This window comes from Panthera leo, chromosome E2, assembly GCF_018350215.1.
Source record: "Panthera leo isolate Ple1 chromosome E2, P.leo_Ple1_pat1.1, whole genome shotgun sequence".
Lineage (NCBI taxonomy): Eukaryota > Metazoa > Chordata > Mammalia > Carnivora > Felidae > Panthera > Panthera leo.
The window spans coordinates 9,933,366-9,948,481 of record NC_056693.1 but is presented as its reverse complement, the minus strand read 5'-3'; the positions used below and the strand labels follow the sequence as shown (position 1 = coordinate 9,948,481).

Here is a 15,116-nt window from a genome sequence, read left to right as displayed (position 1 = left end):
CCTGGGGGTATCCCTCTGTCCCCCCCCCCCCGCCCATTTTCGACCCCTGCCTTTTACAGGACGGCCCCCCCCACCCCCACCCCCACCCCCGCTCTCAGTTTGTGGATTCTCCAGAGTTAAGGCTAAATCATGTGCTGCTCACATATCTCGGAGAGCAGGCCCGCAGTTTTTATCGGATTCCTGGAGGATCCGGGACCCCGACAGCCTTTGCAACTAGTGTTCTAATGAGATATAGCAGGTTTCTGCGACCGAAATTAATACCGAGCCCCGACTGTGTGCTGGGTGGTTTTCTGGAGACATAACAGGGGGAAAAGACAAACTTCCTGGCTTCCTGGAGCTCCCGTTCTATCGGCGATGGCGAGGGAGAGAGAGAACAGACCAGTAAGTAGATGCCTAAGTGTAGAATAATGCCCGGAGGTGACAAGTGTTCTGAGAGAAAGCAGGACAGAGGAGATTGTGTAAGCTGGACGGGGAGGGCCTCAGAGGGGGTGACATCTGGGCAGAGACCTGAAGAAGGTGACGGCGGGAGGCGTGTGCACCTCGGAGGGAAGATCACCCCAAGCAGAGGAACAGCAGGTGCAAAGGGCCTGGGGCAGGAATGTGCCTGGCGTGGCGGAGGAAGTGAGGAGGCCAGGGAGGGCAGGAGAGAGACACCTGGGATTCATTGTCTCGCTGGCTTGGTTGTCCTCAGATTCCCCGGGGGATGAACGAATGGGTGTCAGGAGGCCCGTGAACTCCCTGAAATTGTCAACGGTGGGGCTCGGGCCTGTGTGCTCCTTTCCCAGGGAAACGGCCCCGTTGTTTTCCTCCTGTTGTCACAAAGGGGGATACTAGACCCCCAAAAGTTACCAACCGTCACTCCCGAGAGACAGCACGAGGGAGAAACGAGATGACATGAGATCCAGGCAGAAGGGGCAGAAACTTGGGGGCAGGGGACAGAGATCCAGGGAGGGGGGGCCTGGGAAAGGGTTGGAGGCAGCACCCCCGCTGGGCTCGCTAAGGATATTTTTATGACCCTCATAAACAGCTCTGCTCTGCCGCAGTCCGCTTCTCCGTCCTCCTGGCTGGTGGAAATGAAACCAAACCACCCAGGCCGCGGGCAGGGGCGAGACAGCTGGAGTTACAGCAGGAGAAATCGGGGCAGAACTTCCCAGCCGGAGGGCTTTGAGGAGGGCGAGGACCATGGCCCGGGCCCCCTCGCCCCTGGGAAGGTCCCCTCCTCTCCCCCCACTGCCCCAGGGCCCAGCTGCAACCCAGAACCCTCCATCACTCTCTCCCGAGCCCTCACTCTCTCTGTCCTACACGGGATCTCTGACCCTGTCTGTCTCTGGGTCCCTGACTTGTCCTTGGACCCCTCTCGGCACGCCACGGCCCTCCCGCCTGGCCACCTCTGGTCTCCTCCAGGAAACCTGGGGTCCAGAGCCACCTCCGACCCTTCTCTCTTGAAGCCTCAGTCTCCCCATCTGCTGGGTGGGCAACGGGCTTGGGGGGGAAAGGATGCAAGCGAAATGGTTAAACCAGGGAGAGCCGAGCCCCCCGGGGCGTTGGCTGAACCTGGGGTCCCCTGTGCCAGGGGTCCCCTGTGCCAGGCTCACTGCCCTTGAAGCTGCCCCTCGCAACTTCCCTTGGGTGACGCTGGCCCTTTAAGGGAGGCGGAAGCCAAGGGGCCCAAAGGCTTTTAATCACTGCCACACACCCCGCCCCCCAGATAGGGTTTTGGAGCAGAAAATTAATTTAAATCACTTTTTAATTAAAGATGCAAAGCTCTTCTGTCTGTCCGCCTCCCTCCCCTGCCTTCAGCTGAGGTTCAGGGGTCGGGGAGCCAGGCAGGGGTCTGGGCTCCCAGCCTCGCCTTGCTCCTGGGGAGGCGGGAGGCCGAGGTCTCCTCCCCAGGCTGATCCTGAAAACAAAAAGAGTGACCTGATGTGACAGCCCCAGTGGGGAGTGCGTCCTAACTGGGGCGGGGTGTCCCTGTGAGGCCAGTGAGGGGTGTGACTTGGCCCGAAACAGCCCCGGAAAGAGACGGGAGCGAGTGGGGGAGGGGGGGTGCCCGGACTGAGCTACAGACAGGGGTGGGGGTCCCAGGCGGGGACAGAGAACGGAGAGGGGACAGAGACAAGAGCCATTTTTTCCATTCCTCTGAGCTCAGGGACGCTCCAGTCCCACAAACGAGGAAGAGGGTCTTTGACTCTTGGGCAAAAATCTTTTTAATTAAAGAGAGGGGGAAGATGTTGGCAGGAGGAGAGAGGAGTGTTTGCCGTCATCTCACTGCCCTGCCCCCGGCCTGTCCGTCTGTCTGTCTGTCTGTCTCTCTCTCTCTCTCTCACACACACACACACACACACACTCCAGTCCCATCGCCCTCTGACCTCAGGCCCCGTGGGCTGCACCTCCGAGGGCGACATCTGGACCCCCCAGGGAGCGTGCAGGTCTGGGTGCTTGCATCTCAGGGTGGGCACGGACCCCCCACGTGAGCCCCGAGCCCTGGGAGGACCCTCCCCCTCGGCTCGGTCCTCTCTGGGGGCTTTGCCCACAGGCGGCTGGGATCCCCAGGGGCCCCCAGCCATCCCCACGATCAGCTCCGAATCGAGGGAGGGCCCCTCTGTCTTCTGTTGTGGTCCTACAAGCTCTCTGCCTCAGTTTCCCCTCCGGCAACAGCTCAGCGTCTGTCTCTCCCGCTCTCTCCCTCCTTCCTCGCTCTCGGACGCTCTGCAAGGATCTGTGTCCTTGCTCAGGGCGGGGTTGAAGGGATCCTACAAGAAGGTTCTCTGGGTCTCCGCTTCTGTCTTGGGCGCGGGTCAGATGTCTCTCCCTCCATCTTTTCGTCTCTGCGGCCCCCTGTCTCTGGATGGTCTCTCTGTCTCCCCCTGTGCCCTCTCTCTCTGTCTCTGGGGACTGCTGTCCTCTCGGCCTTTGTGTCCTCACCTCTCTCTTTTCCTGTCCTCCTGCGCCCCCCGCCCCCCCCCCGCGGCCCTGGGTTTTCTGCCTTCCTCTGTGTCTCCCTCACCCCCGCCCCCCCTTCCTCCCGGGCCCTTCACCGATGCATCGCCCGAATCCCCAGAGCCTCCCCTGCGTGGCTCCGGGAGAGGGAAACATTTATCTTGGCTGCAGGCCCCCCTCCCCGCGCCCACCCCCTCCGCCCGCCTCCCGGGCCCATCCATCACTGGAGCTGGCGACTCGGGCGGCTCATTTGTCACTGACGCCTGCCGCCCCGCCAAGCAATCATACCATTAGCCATGGCTTGGCAGAGGCCACCGGAGGACCAGCCTGACCCAGGCGGGGGAGGGGCGCTGGCCACGACTCCCGCCCCCCCCCCACCCCACTCCTGTCTTTCCGTCCCTTCCCCTTCCCTCCTTTTCCTTCCAATCGGCTTTTCTCTGCCAGCTTCTCTCTGTGTCTAAGTGTCCGCTTTCTGGGTCTCGTCCCTGCCCTTCTCCTCCCCCTCCCCCCCTCCCTCCTCCTCTCCCTCTGCCCCCCCCCCCCCCCCCCCCCCCCCGGCTCCCTCTCTTTCACCACACGCCTCCCTGTCTTGAGTGTGTGTGTGTGTGTCTGTCTGTCCGTTTGGCCGTCTTGGGTGTCTCTCCCTCCAGCCTTTCCTTTCTCTCTCTGTCTCTCTTTGTCCGGACGATCTCTCTGTCTCCCTGTCCCCATCTCTCTCTGTCTCTCATCCTTACTCTCCCTCTCAGTCTCTCCCCCCCGTCTCTGTCTCTGTGGCTCCCTCACCCCGACCTGCCCCCCCCCCCACCTCCCTCAGCGCTGCATTTTAAAGTCTCCGGGATCCCCCCTCTCCCAGCCCACTTTCCCGTCGCCTTCTGTCTTTGTCTCTGCTTTGTCCGTGGCCCCCTCCTCTTTTCTGTTCCCCTTCCCTTCCAGCCCTGTGGTCCCTCTTCTACTGACCTCACCTGGCCCTTTCAATCCATCATCCTTGACATTGCTTTCCCTCTGCCTCCTGGGAGAAAATTGCGGGGAGAAGGCAGCACAGAAGGGGGGCCAGCAGTGGGGGGCGGGGGGAGCAAGGGAGAAGGCGCCTTGGGAGACAGTGAGGCCCAGGAAGGCCACCCCTTCTCTCCCCCCAGCCTCGAGGGCCCGGAAGGTCTCCCCGACTTCAGTCCTCAGGGGGACAGCAGGGGCCGAGGAGGGGCCTGGAGGGATGGTCATGTCTCCCCTCTGGGTGCCCATGCATTTCCCCACTGGACGAGGGAAGGCGGAAGGCCCCGTGGCTGTGCTGTGACCCAACAGCTGTCCCCACGCTGCCACCTGCAGCCCGCAATGAGTGCAGTCTCTGGCCAAGGCAAGAGGAGCCGGGGGCCAAGTCCCGGAAGAAGCCCAGAGTTAGGAGATAAACACCCCCACTTTCCTCACCCTGAGGCTGGGCACCCCAGAGAGCATTCCACACCCTTCCTGAGTGGTCCCAGCAGGATTAAGACCCTGTGTGCCCACAGGGGGAGACGTGCCCATCAACACACCCTTCACGATTTCCTTCCCTCCAGTGTCTCCTGGAATCACCTCCCGGATAAGCCCCTCGCCTCTCCTCCTTGACTTGGGCCGGCTTCTGTGGAGCCCAGCCTCAGACAGCGGCCAGGCAGGGACGTGGGGGGTGGGCCCAGAGGGTGGGCGAGGGAAGAGAGAGATCCCCTGTGAATTACATCTGCCCACTTGGCCAGCTGTGGTGCCTGAGCTGTTTGGTCCAAACACTGGCTGCGAAAGGTGTTTTTTCCGATGAGATTAGCATTTAAGTCAGTTGACTTGAAGTAAAGCAGAGTGTCGGCCATAATGTGGGTGGGCCTCGCCCCATCAGTTGAAGGCCTCACGAGAGAAAGACCGAAGGCCCCCCCGGAGGAGGTGGGAAATCTGCTTCCAGACTGCCCCCCAGCTTGAGCTGCAATGTCACTGCTTCCCTGGGTCTCCAGCCTTCTGACTTGCCCTGCAGACTTTGGACTTGCCACCCCTCCCAATCACATGGGCCAATTCTTTTCTTTTTTATGTTTATTTTTAATTTTTTTTTTTACTTTTCATCTTTTAATTAATTAATTAATTAATTAATTTATTTATTTTTATTTTTTTCAGTTCACATATATACATGTGACTTTAACTTGTTTTATTTTTTTATTTTTTTTAAATTTACATCCAAGTTCGTTAGCGTATAGAGCAACAGTGATTTCGGAAGTAGGTTCCTTCATGCCCCTTCCCCAGTTAGCCCATCCCCCCCCCCCCCCAACCCCGCCAGTTCTTTCAAATAAACCTATCAGGGCGCCCTGGCTGGCTCCCGCTGGTGCAGTGAGCGACTCTTGCTCCCCGGGGTTGTGAGTTCGAGCCCCACGTTGGGTGCAGAGATTCCTTAAAAAGGAAATCTTTAAAACAAGCCTATCTCTGTGTCTGCATATAGATGGTTCCGTTTGGAACCTGTCGGTCCCATTTCTCGGGAGGACCCCCCGCGAGGAGACCTCCCCAGCCTCCAGCGCTGCGAGCGTGGGAGCCATGGCCAAGAAACAAACAGCAACAAAAAAAAAAAAGAGTTCAAGACGTGGCACCCATCAGCTGATGAACGGATAACCACAACGCGGTGTGTTCGTGCCACGGAAGAGTATTTACCCATAAAAACGAATGAAGTTCTACTGGCGCCTGCCACCACGTGGATGGATCCCCCAAAACCCCATGCCTTTTATCCGAAATCTCCAGAAGAGCCAAATCCACAGAGACAGGAAGTGGATTCGAGTCGACGGCGCCTGGGTGGCTCGGTCGGTTGAGCGTCCGACTTCGGCTCAGGCCACGATCTTGCGGTTCACCAGTTCGAGCCCCACATCAAGCGCAGAGCCCGCTTCGGATCCTCTGTCCCCCTCTCTCTGCCCCTCCCCCACCCGCTGGCGCACGCGCGCGCCTCTCTCTCTCTCTCTCTCTCAAAAATAGTTCTGGAAGCAGGTAGTGGTGAATGCACCAAGTGTCGCTGAATTGTGCGCTTGCAAATGGTTCAGACGGTAAACGTTCGTGCGTTTTTATCGCAATCCAAAAGCAATGCGTTCGAGGTGTAGAGATACACAGACCACAAGGACAAGGGGCGCTGGTGAATTAGCTGGAGAGATGGCCCGTCAGCTTCCTGCAGCGGCCGTCACCAAATAGCACCCCCTGGGGGCTTACACCAGCACGGCTTTGTCCTCTCACAGTTCTGGAAGCCGAGAATTCCCAGATGGGTCTCTGAGCCAAAACCAAGGGGGCGGCGGGACCGCGTCCCCGCCGGAGGCTCGAGGGGAGAATCCCGTTCCTTGGCTCTTCCAGCTTCTGGAGGCTTCCGGGGTTCTTTGGCTTGTGGCCCCATCACCCCGATCTTGAAGGCCGGCGTCCGCAAATCTCTCCCGCCCCCCCCCCCCCCCCCCCCCCCCCCCCCCCCCCCCCCGTCTCCGCTTGCCCACCTCCTCCGTGTGTCGTCTAAGCTCCCTCTGCTTGTCTCTTACAAGGAGGTCGTGACTGCGTTTAGGGTTCACTTGGATCATCCAGGGTGATCTCCCCGTCTCAAGACCTTGTATTTGTTTGTTTGTTTGTCTATTTTTGGGAGAGTGCAAACAGGGGAGGGACAGAGAGAGGGGGAGACAGAGAACCCCAAGCAGGCTCTGCCCCGTCAGCGTGGAGCCCGATGCGGGGCTCGACCTCGAGAGCCCACAAGATCATGACCTGAGCCTAAGTCAGATGCTTAACCGGCTGAGCCCCCCCAGGAGCCCTCCCCGCCCCCCCCCCCCATCCTTTTACTGAGTCACACCGGCAAAATCCTTCTCTGTCCTATAAGGTGACATTCATGGAGTCGGGACGCGGCTCTCTTTGGGGGACAGTATTCAGCCTACCACGAGTGGCCACCAACCATCCCTCGACTCTCTTTATGCCCACGCCCCACGGATCAAGAGGCGGCATCCGCTTGCGTTCCCCCCGCGGCAATCTTGTGACCGGCTTTGACCGACAGAATGTAGTCGAAAGTGACGCGAGCCATTGTGGTGGCTTCTACAGTGCCTCTCTTGCAACCTGGCCGCCGCCACGCCGGAGAGAGGTCGGTCTGGGCCACCCCGGGGAGGAGTGGGGGCCGCTGGAAGAGAGACGGAGACCTTTGGAGACAGAGACACGGGGAGAGACAGAAGTGCAGGGACACGAGGCCAAGGAATCGTCGAGAAAGTCACGGGCTCCCGGCCGCAGGCCCGGCGAGGCTTTGAGCCACACGCGTGGGTTACCTCAGACGCCAGCCCCGCGGGGCCTGCAGATAACTGGGACCCCAGCTGACACCCGGCCGCCGTCCGGGGACAGACCCCGAGCCAAGACCACCCAGGTCAAGCCACAGAGCCCACGAGAACTAAGTCGCCCCGGAACTGTGGGAGATGCTACTCACCCGTTGCTTCAAGCCAGTAAGTTTTGGGAGTGGCTTGTTAACGTAGCAAGAGTCGAGCAGGGCAGGGGGCTTGGAGGCTCAGGGAACCGCGGTGAGGAGTAGGACACGGGGCAGTTGGGGTGGGGTTTTAGGCGGAAGGTCTTTTGGGGGGAAACAGGCTAGAATGTTGGGGAGAAACAGGCCAAGCACTCGGGGCGGTGGCGGGGGGCGGGGGGGCGTTTGGAAAGATGGGGGCGAGGACGAGTTCGGGTCCCGCTGGGGGCCTCGATCTCAGAACAGCAGGTGTCACGGGTCCAGGACCCTTGGGCGTTAATTTCGGGGTCGGTTTCATCCCGCACCACCGTTCTGATCGGTCAGAGTTTCCCGGAAACCGCTGGGCAGGCTTCCTCCAAGGTTTCTGCGTTAGACGTTGCTCACGGTGCCTCGACATCCGCTCTCCCACTTTTCCCCGAAACATCCCCTGAGATTTTAAGCGTGACGACTCCGTCCTTCCGGTTGGAACGGTGTCACGGAGGTGAGCCATCCTGAGCCAAGGGGATGAGGGCCATCCTGCGGGCACTATTCACTTCACACGTACTTCCTTCTCTAGGCAATTAGCAGCTCTGTTTTGCAAAGAGACAAGCCCAGAGAGGTTAAGTAACTTGCTCGAGGTGGCCCAGCTTGCGAGTGGGAGAGCCGGGATGTGAACCCATGCCGTCTGACTCCAGGACCGACATCTTTGAGTCTCTCGAGTCCTTAACCGATCCGAAAGTCCGGATTGGTTACAAGCCCCGTCCTGGGAAAACGGTCCCGCGTGTGCCGTTTGTAGGCAAGCGCAGAGAGTTCCCGAAACCTGTCCGCTGGTCTCAGTACCTGCAGACTCCGGCTTGAGAATCCTCATGTAGTCTGTTCCCTGAGCACCTGTCTGTGGTCTTGGGTGCACACGGCCGAGGGTGACTGGTTCCACAGAAGCCGAGTGTACACGTCAGCTTAGACCGTGTGATGCTGCCGTAACAAACATCCCCCAAATCTCTCAGCCGACGGAAATAAACATTTCTTTCTTTCTTTCTTTCTTTCTTTCTTTCTTTCTTTCTTTCTTTTCTTTCTTTCTTTCCTTTTTCTTTTATTTCTTTCCTTTCTTTTTGTCTCTTTCTTTCCTTCCTTTCCTTCCTTTTTCTCTTTCCTTTCTTTTCACTTTTTCTTTCTTTCCTTCCTTCCTTTTTCTTTCTTTTCTTTTCACTTCTTTCTTTCCTTCCTTTTTCTTTTCTCTTTTCTTTCCTCCTTCCTTCCTTCCTTTCCTTCCTTTATCCTCTCATTCTTTTCTCTTTCTTTCTTTCCTTCCTTCCTTTCTCTCCCTTTTCTTTTCACTCTTTTTCTTTCTTTCTCTCATTCCTTTTTCCTTTCTTTTTTTCTTTCCTTCCTTTTTCTTTCTTTCCTTTCTTTTTGTCGCTTTCTTTCCTTCCTTTTTCTTTCCTTTCTTTTCACTTTCTTTCTTTCCTTCCTTCCTTTTTCTTTCTTTTCTTTCTTTCTTTTTGTCTCTTTCTTTCCTTCCTTTCCTTCCTTTTTCTCTTTCCTTTCTTTTCACTTTCTTTCCTTCCTTCCTTTTTCTTTCTTTCCTTTCTTTTTGTCTCTTTCCTTCCTTTTTCTCTTTCCTTTCTTTCTTTCCTTCCTTTCTTTTTCTTTCTTTTCATTCTTTTCTTTCTTTCCTTCCTTTTTCTTCTCTTTTCTTTCCTTCTTTCGTTCTCTTTTCTTCCTTCCTTCCTTCCTTTCTTTCCTTCCTTCCTTTTTCCTCTCATTCTTTTCTTTCTTTCCTTCCTTCCTTTCTCTCCCTTTTCTTTTCACTCTTTTTTTCTTTCTCTCCTTTTTTCTTTTCTTTCTTTCTTTCCTTCCTTTTTCTTTCTTTTCTTTCTTTCCTTTCTTTTTGTCTCTTTCTTTCCTTCCTTTTTCTCTTTCCTTTCTTTTCACTTTCTTTCTTTCCTTCCTTCCTTTTTCTTTCTTTTCTTTTCACTCGTTTCTTTCTTTCCTTCCTTTTTTTTCTCTTTTCTTTCCTTCTTTCGTTCTCTTTTCTTTCTTCCTTCCTTTCTTTCCTTCCTTCCTTCCTTTTTCCTCTCAATCTTTTCTTTCTTTCATTTTCTCTCTTTCTTTCTTTCCTTCCTTCCTTTCTCTCCCTTTTCTTTTCACTTTTTTTCTTTCTTTCTTTTCTTTCTTTCTTTCTTTCTTTCTTCTTTTTCTTTTTGAGAGAGAGAGAGCACGTTTGAGCAGAGAAGAGGGGCAGAGGGAGGGAGAGAGAGAGAGAATCTTAAGCAGACTCCACACTCAGTGCAGAGCCCAACTCAGGGCTCAATCCCATGACTCTGGGATCATGACTTGAGCTGAAATCAAGAGTCAGATGCTTAACCGACTGAGCCACCCAGGCACTCCCCCTTCTTTTTCTTAGTAATCTCTCTGTCCAACGTGCGGCTCAAACTCATGACCCTGAGATCAAGAGTCGCATGCATGCTCTGCTGACTGAGCCAGCCAGGTGCCCCAGATTTATTTCCCGATCAAGCTACAAGCCCACGGCAAGCTGGCTGCACGACACCCTCACTCTGGGACCCTGGGCTGTTAGTGTCTACATTACGCCGTCACCATGGCTGAGGAGAAAGAGGCATGGCTGAGCACGCACTGGCTTTAAAAGCTTCTACCCAGGAGGGTCACACATCACCTCTGCCCTCTTTCTTTAGCTGAGGCAAGTCACTTGGCCACTCCTGAATTCAAAGGGGCAGGAAGGTACAATTTTCCCACCGGGAAAGCAAATCAAATTTACTAATGCTAATACAATTTACCATATGGAATTTATGGGGGAAAAAAAAAGGATACGAGTGGCTCACGGGAGCATGGAGTGGCCTGGAGAACCACGCATGAGGCTGTTTCCAGAAAGAGAGCCCCAAACCACGCCCAGAAGTGACCTGACAAGGAAGCTGCTTCCATGATCCCTGAAAACCTCTGTCTTAGATGCACCCCCCCCCCCACCTTTGCACCTGCTCCTGGGACCATGATGTAACTGCACCTGCCCCTCCCCCTGCCCCGCAGTGCTGATGTTGCCTCTGTGTCTGTGCTCCTTACAGCCAGTGAGCTCCCCCCCCAAAGTCACAGGATGCCTGTGTCACACTGTCCTCACCAGCTACGTGGAACCCATAAGGAGCCCCCTTTGCAAGGTGCTCCTCTGGAATTCAGGACTCCTGCTGGTGAGTCAGTTTGGGGAATCCAACTCACATGTCTGTGCCCTGGATGTAAAGGAGGCTGGGAAAGTGGGTTCCGAGGCTTCTTTCTAGAGGATGCAAACTCTCGAGCCTGGAAACACCGCCAAAACATAGTGAGTGTGTTTAGTAGCCGACTTGGGCCGAGGTCCTGTGTGATCTCGCGGTTCCTGGGTTCGAGCCCCGCGTCGGGCTCCTTGCCGACAGCTCGGAGCCCGGAACCTGCTTCGGGTTCTGTGTCTCCCTCTCTCTCTCTGCCCCTCCCCCGCTCACGCCCTGTCTCTCTCAAAACTAAACAAACATAAAAAGAAAAGAAATTTCCACCACATGCTCATGTGCCTGAGGTCCGGAGAGATGGGAGGTGGCAGCAGAAGGCTTCGGCGGGTCTCTGTGTTCGGTTCCCGTTGCTGCTGTTAACGCATTACCACCAGCCCAGGGGCTTCAAACGACACGCATTTATTCTCTTACAATCCTGGAGGCCAGAGGTCTCAAGTCAAGGCCACCGCAGCTCATTCCGGAGGCTCGAGGGGAGAGGCCAGGGGCGCCCGGGGTCCCTCGGCTGGTGGCACTGCCCGGTGACTCCAACCTCCGCTTCCCTTGTCCCATGTCCTACGGTGATCACCGCCCTCCCCCCCCCCCCCACCTCCCCTCTTCGGAGGACCCTTGCGGTTGCACTGAGACCCCACGCACATCGTCAAGGGGAAGGTCCGCTCGGTAAGATGTCGCCGTTAATCACATCTGTAAAGTCCCTCTTGCGGTTTAAGGGAACATAGTGTCCACGCGGTCTCAGGAGTAGCGTGCGGACGTGTGCGTGCGTGTGAGTGTGCGTTGGGGGGCGTTATTCAGTCTACCCCAGCGTGGCTTAATGGAACGCGTCCAAGGCTTCTCCGTCCTATGACTCCTGTAGAGCCCAGCCAGTGGAGGGGCTGGAGCGAGGTCAGGGCCGTCACCCCACCCCCCACCCCCCCAGTGGCAGCTCCCACCGGCCCCGCCCCACCCCACGGGTGTGGGTCGGTAGCACGCCTATACCGGAGCCACAGCTGGGGAGGGGGGGCATCCCTCTCCAGATGGCCCTCCTCTCTGGCTTCTGGAAGTCACTCAACCCCCTCCTCACCCCCCCACACCCCGCCTTGCCCCTCGGGCTTTCGCCTCGGCTGGCCCCAGAGTCCCGCGCCACCCCTCGGCCATTTCCCTACACCCTGCACGCCTTCAGCCCCCCCAGATCGGTGCCGTCTGCGTCCTGCTCCAAAGCCCTTCCACTCACGGGTCCCCGACCTGACCGCCACCTTTTCCACCCTGCTCGGCCTGTGTCCCCCACTGCTCTGTGAGCCGGCCGAGAGCAGGGTCCAGGGACATTTCTGGTCCCTGCAGTGGCCCCAGCAGAGCACCAGGCGCAGAGCGGGCAGGTGCTGGGTGAAGTGAATTAGAGAATTGGGGGGCTAGAGGGAGAGGAGGGGATATCCCCCCATTCGTCTCCCCTGCGTTTGGGTTTTAGCAACGGAGACTCAAAAGGGCACAGCCGGTTTGCAGGGAGTCTGCGTCGCTCTGTCCTGAGGCTTTTCTGGGATGGGGATTGTGGTCTGCGAGTTGGGGGGGTGGGGAGGAAAAAGGAGGCCCGGGGTGAGGGGAAAGAACATGAACTAAGAAAGTGAGCAAGCTGGAAATACCCAGAAAGTATAACGTTTCCATCTACTGAGTTCTTACTATGTGCTGGGTATTATTCTAAAAAATATAGATAAGTTAATACACCCCTGTATCATCAGCCCCATTATTATTATTATTATCCCCATTTTCCAGATGCGGGGACTGAGGCACCGAGAGAGGAAATCTTTGTGCTCTTGCTGGCTTCCGTGACAGTTCACGTAGATCCCTCACGAGCTGACTCCCGTGGAACTCGCAGCATCATCACGTCCCTCGTCACATCCACGTCCCAAGCCCTGGATGTGCCTCTCTTTGAAGCTGAGACCTTAGCTTCCTGCCGCCAGGCTCGCCCATTTCCTTGCCGGGTAAGATAGGTGTCCTGGTCCCCTGTGGCGCTCTGGGCCTCAGCCACCTCCGTCCCCGCCCTTTCTAGACGTGACACTTCGGGCAAGTTGCTTCCCCTCTCCGAGCCTGTTTCCTGCGCCGGTAGAAGGGGGACGGTCCGCAGGAGGACCCGACACAGTGCCTGGCGTCGTGGACTCTCCATCGCTACCCGTTGCTGTGGGCCTCAGGAACGTGAGATGCTCTTATGCCCCGGCATTCAATGCCCTCCTGCTCCACACCCCTTCCCACCTTGGAGGGGAAAGTCCGCTCACGCCCCTATCTTCCTCCAGCAACCCCCTCTTTCTCTACAAGGTTGTCCAAAGCGTGGTCTACATGCTCTGCCTCAGTTTCCCCGACTTCCACTCCCTCCCCCTCACTCTAGATCGGCCCGCCTGCTGCCCCACACCCTCCACCGAACTGCTCCGGTCCAGTCCTAAATCCCAAGGTCGCTTTCTACTGCTCATCTTTCCCCACCTTTCACTCCGTCAACCACGCCCTCATTCTGGAAACGCTCTCCCCTCGGCTTCAGGTGGAGCCAGTCCGCCGGTTTCCCACCTACCTCTCTGGCGGGTCCTTCCCCCCCACCCCCCGGCGGGTCTCCCGCGTTCCTTGTGCCCCACCCCCTCCGTGGCTTGGTGATGCCTCACTGCCCACAAATCCCAAGCCCCTGTCAAGCACACCCCCCCCCCCTCCCCTGAGCTCCAGGACGCCCCCCCCCCCCCCCCCCGCCTTCCCCGATGTCTCTGGATGTTCCCCTAGGCATCACCCTCAGCATGTACTCACCTGTACCCAGCGAGTTCTCCAGACCTGTTCCCCAGACTTATCCCCACCTTCATTCTCCAAACCCAGGAGAAACCTCACTGCCTCTGTGGCAAATTCTCCACCACGGCCCCCTCCCCCCCCCCCCCAATTCCCGGACCCACTGTCCACCCGCTCTGTGTCCCAAGAGGCTGACGTCTATGCACCACCTGTTGACCTCTGGCTTCTGGTGGAGTTCAGCCAATGGAAGGCACCGGCCGGAGACTGGTGGGTGGGAGGAGGGTCGGGTTGGGGTGCTCACTCTCCAGCCACCCCCCCCCTCCCCCCCCCTCCCCCGTCTCTCGGGTGTGGGCTGTCCCTGCCCATACCCCGGGCCTCCGCTCTAGCCACCCCTTCAAGTTTCAGTAGCTTCAGCTCACAATTCAGCCTTCAAGCTGGGGTGGTGGAACTGCTCCCTCTACTGCTGGCCCCGGGTACTGCACCTTCCCCGAGCTTGTTTTCCTTGACCTTGGCCCCCTCCCCTTAATCCCCTAAAATAGCCCTTTCGTTAAACTCTCCCTGGCTATTCCGTTTGGGTGCACTCTCTCTTTCCTGCCAGGGCCCTGCCTGTGCGCTCTCCCCGAACCCTCCCATCCAGCCTGATCCATTATCTCGAGCCACCACCCCCTTTCACCTCCACCCCCCCCCCCCCCGCCCCCACTCCAGGACCCTTCCTTGGCCGCCCCAGCCTCCTCCCTGATCTCGCAGCCTCGGGGTCTCACACGCAGCCGGAAGGCAAGTGGGAAAATGTAAATCAGACCACATCAACTGCCTGCCCTCCCTCCCCCGTCCCCCTTAAATCCCTTCCAAAGCTCCCCTTTGCTTTTGGGATACATTCGAAGCTCCCGAGAGTGGCTGATAAGGTCTCTTGGGCTCTCTCCACTCCCCACCCTCATGCACCCCATACTCCATTCGTGCAACCCTCTTGCAGGAGTATGAAAAAGCCGGTAACTCACAAGTCCGCACACCTTTACATAGGCTGTGCCCTTCACCTGGACACACACACACCCCTCCTCCTATGTCAGGATTCTGAGAAAATTACTCGCTTTATTCGGGAAACTCCCATCAACCCCAGCTCCTCTGATCAGGCAAATCTGGGTCCTCCTCTTTTGTGTTCCCAAGATGCTCAGTGAAAGGGAATAGTTGGTGGCTCCTGGAATGGGGGCGTGGCTAGGAAAGCTCCCGGGGGCGAGGAGTGGGGGCGTGGCTAGGCAAACTGGGTGGCGAGTGGGGGCGTGGCTACGGGAAGCTGGTGTGAACTTTTGGGCGTGGCTGGTGCCCGTGGGTGTCCTGCATGGAAAGACCCAGAGTACCTGGTCTATTTCACAGTTGCCCAAATCCCAGAGACCTCATGAGCTCCCTCCTCTAGAATCCCAACTCCTCGCGAGAAGGCTGTTTTGTTTTGTTTTGTTTCAGGCAGAATTTCAAAGTTTTATGGCAACTTGTACAGAAATCACAGAGAAGAGACAACGACCGGTGCTGATGAGCTAGGAGTAGAGAAAGGGGAGTGGGTAACAGGTCTGGGATGTTGGGGTGATGCACAACAGGACGATAGGACGCTAAAAACCTGTGGGAAGCAGGGTGTTACGGGGGTTGCAGGGTGATCCTCAGGGTCCCAAGAAGTGGGCAGCACTCCGCACACCCCAAGTGTGTCCTTTGGGCAGGAAACAACGGTAAGAAAATGCAGATGGCCTACCAACAGATGGGTG

General features: G+C 57.1%; 1 long non-coding RNA gene across 1 annotated transcript; it reads left to right on the top strand.

Annotated features, from left to right (window-relative positions):
- Nucleotides 1-10,498: 10,498 nt before the first annotated feature.
- LOC122208449 lies at nt 10,499-15,039 on the top strand. Its single transcript, XR_006197234.1, has 3 exons — nt 10,499-10,572; nt 12,382-12,590; nt 14,824-15,039. It is a non-coding gene; the product is annotated as an uncharacterized LOC122208449 (long non-coding RNA).
- Nucleotides 15,040-15,116: the final 77 nt, after the last annotated feature.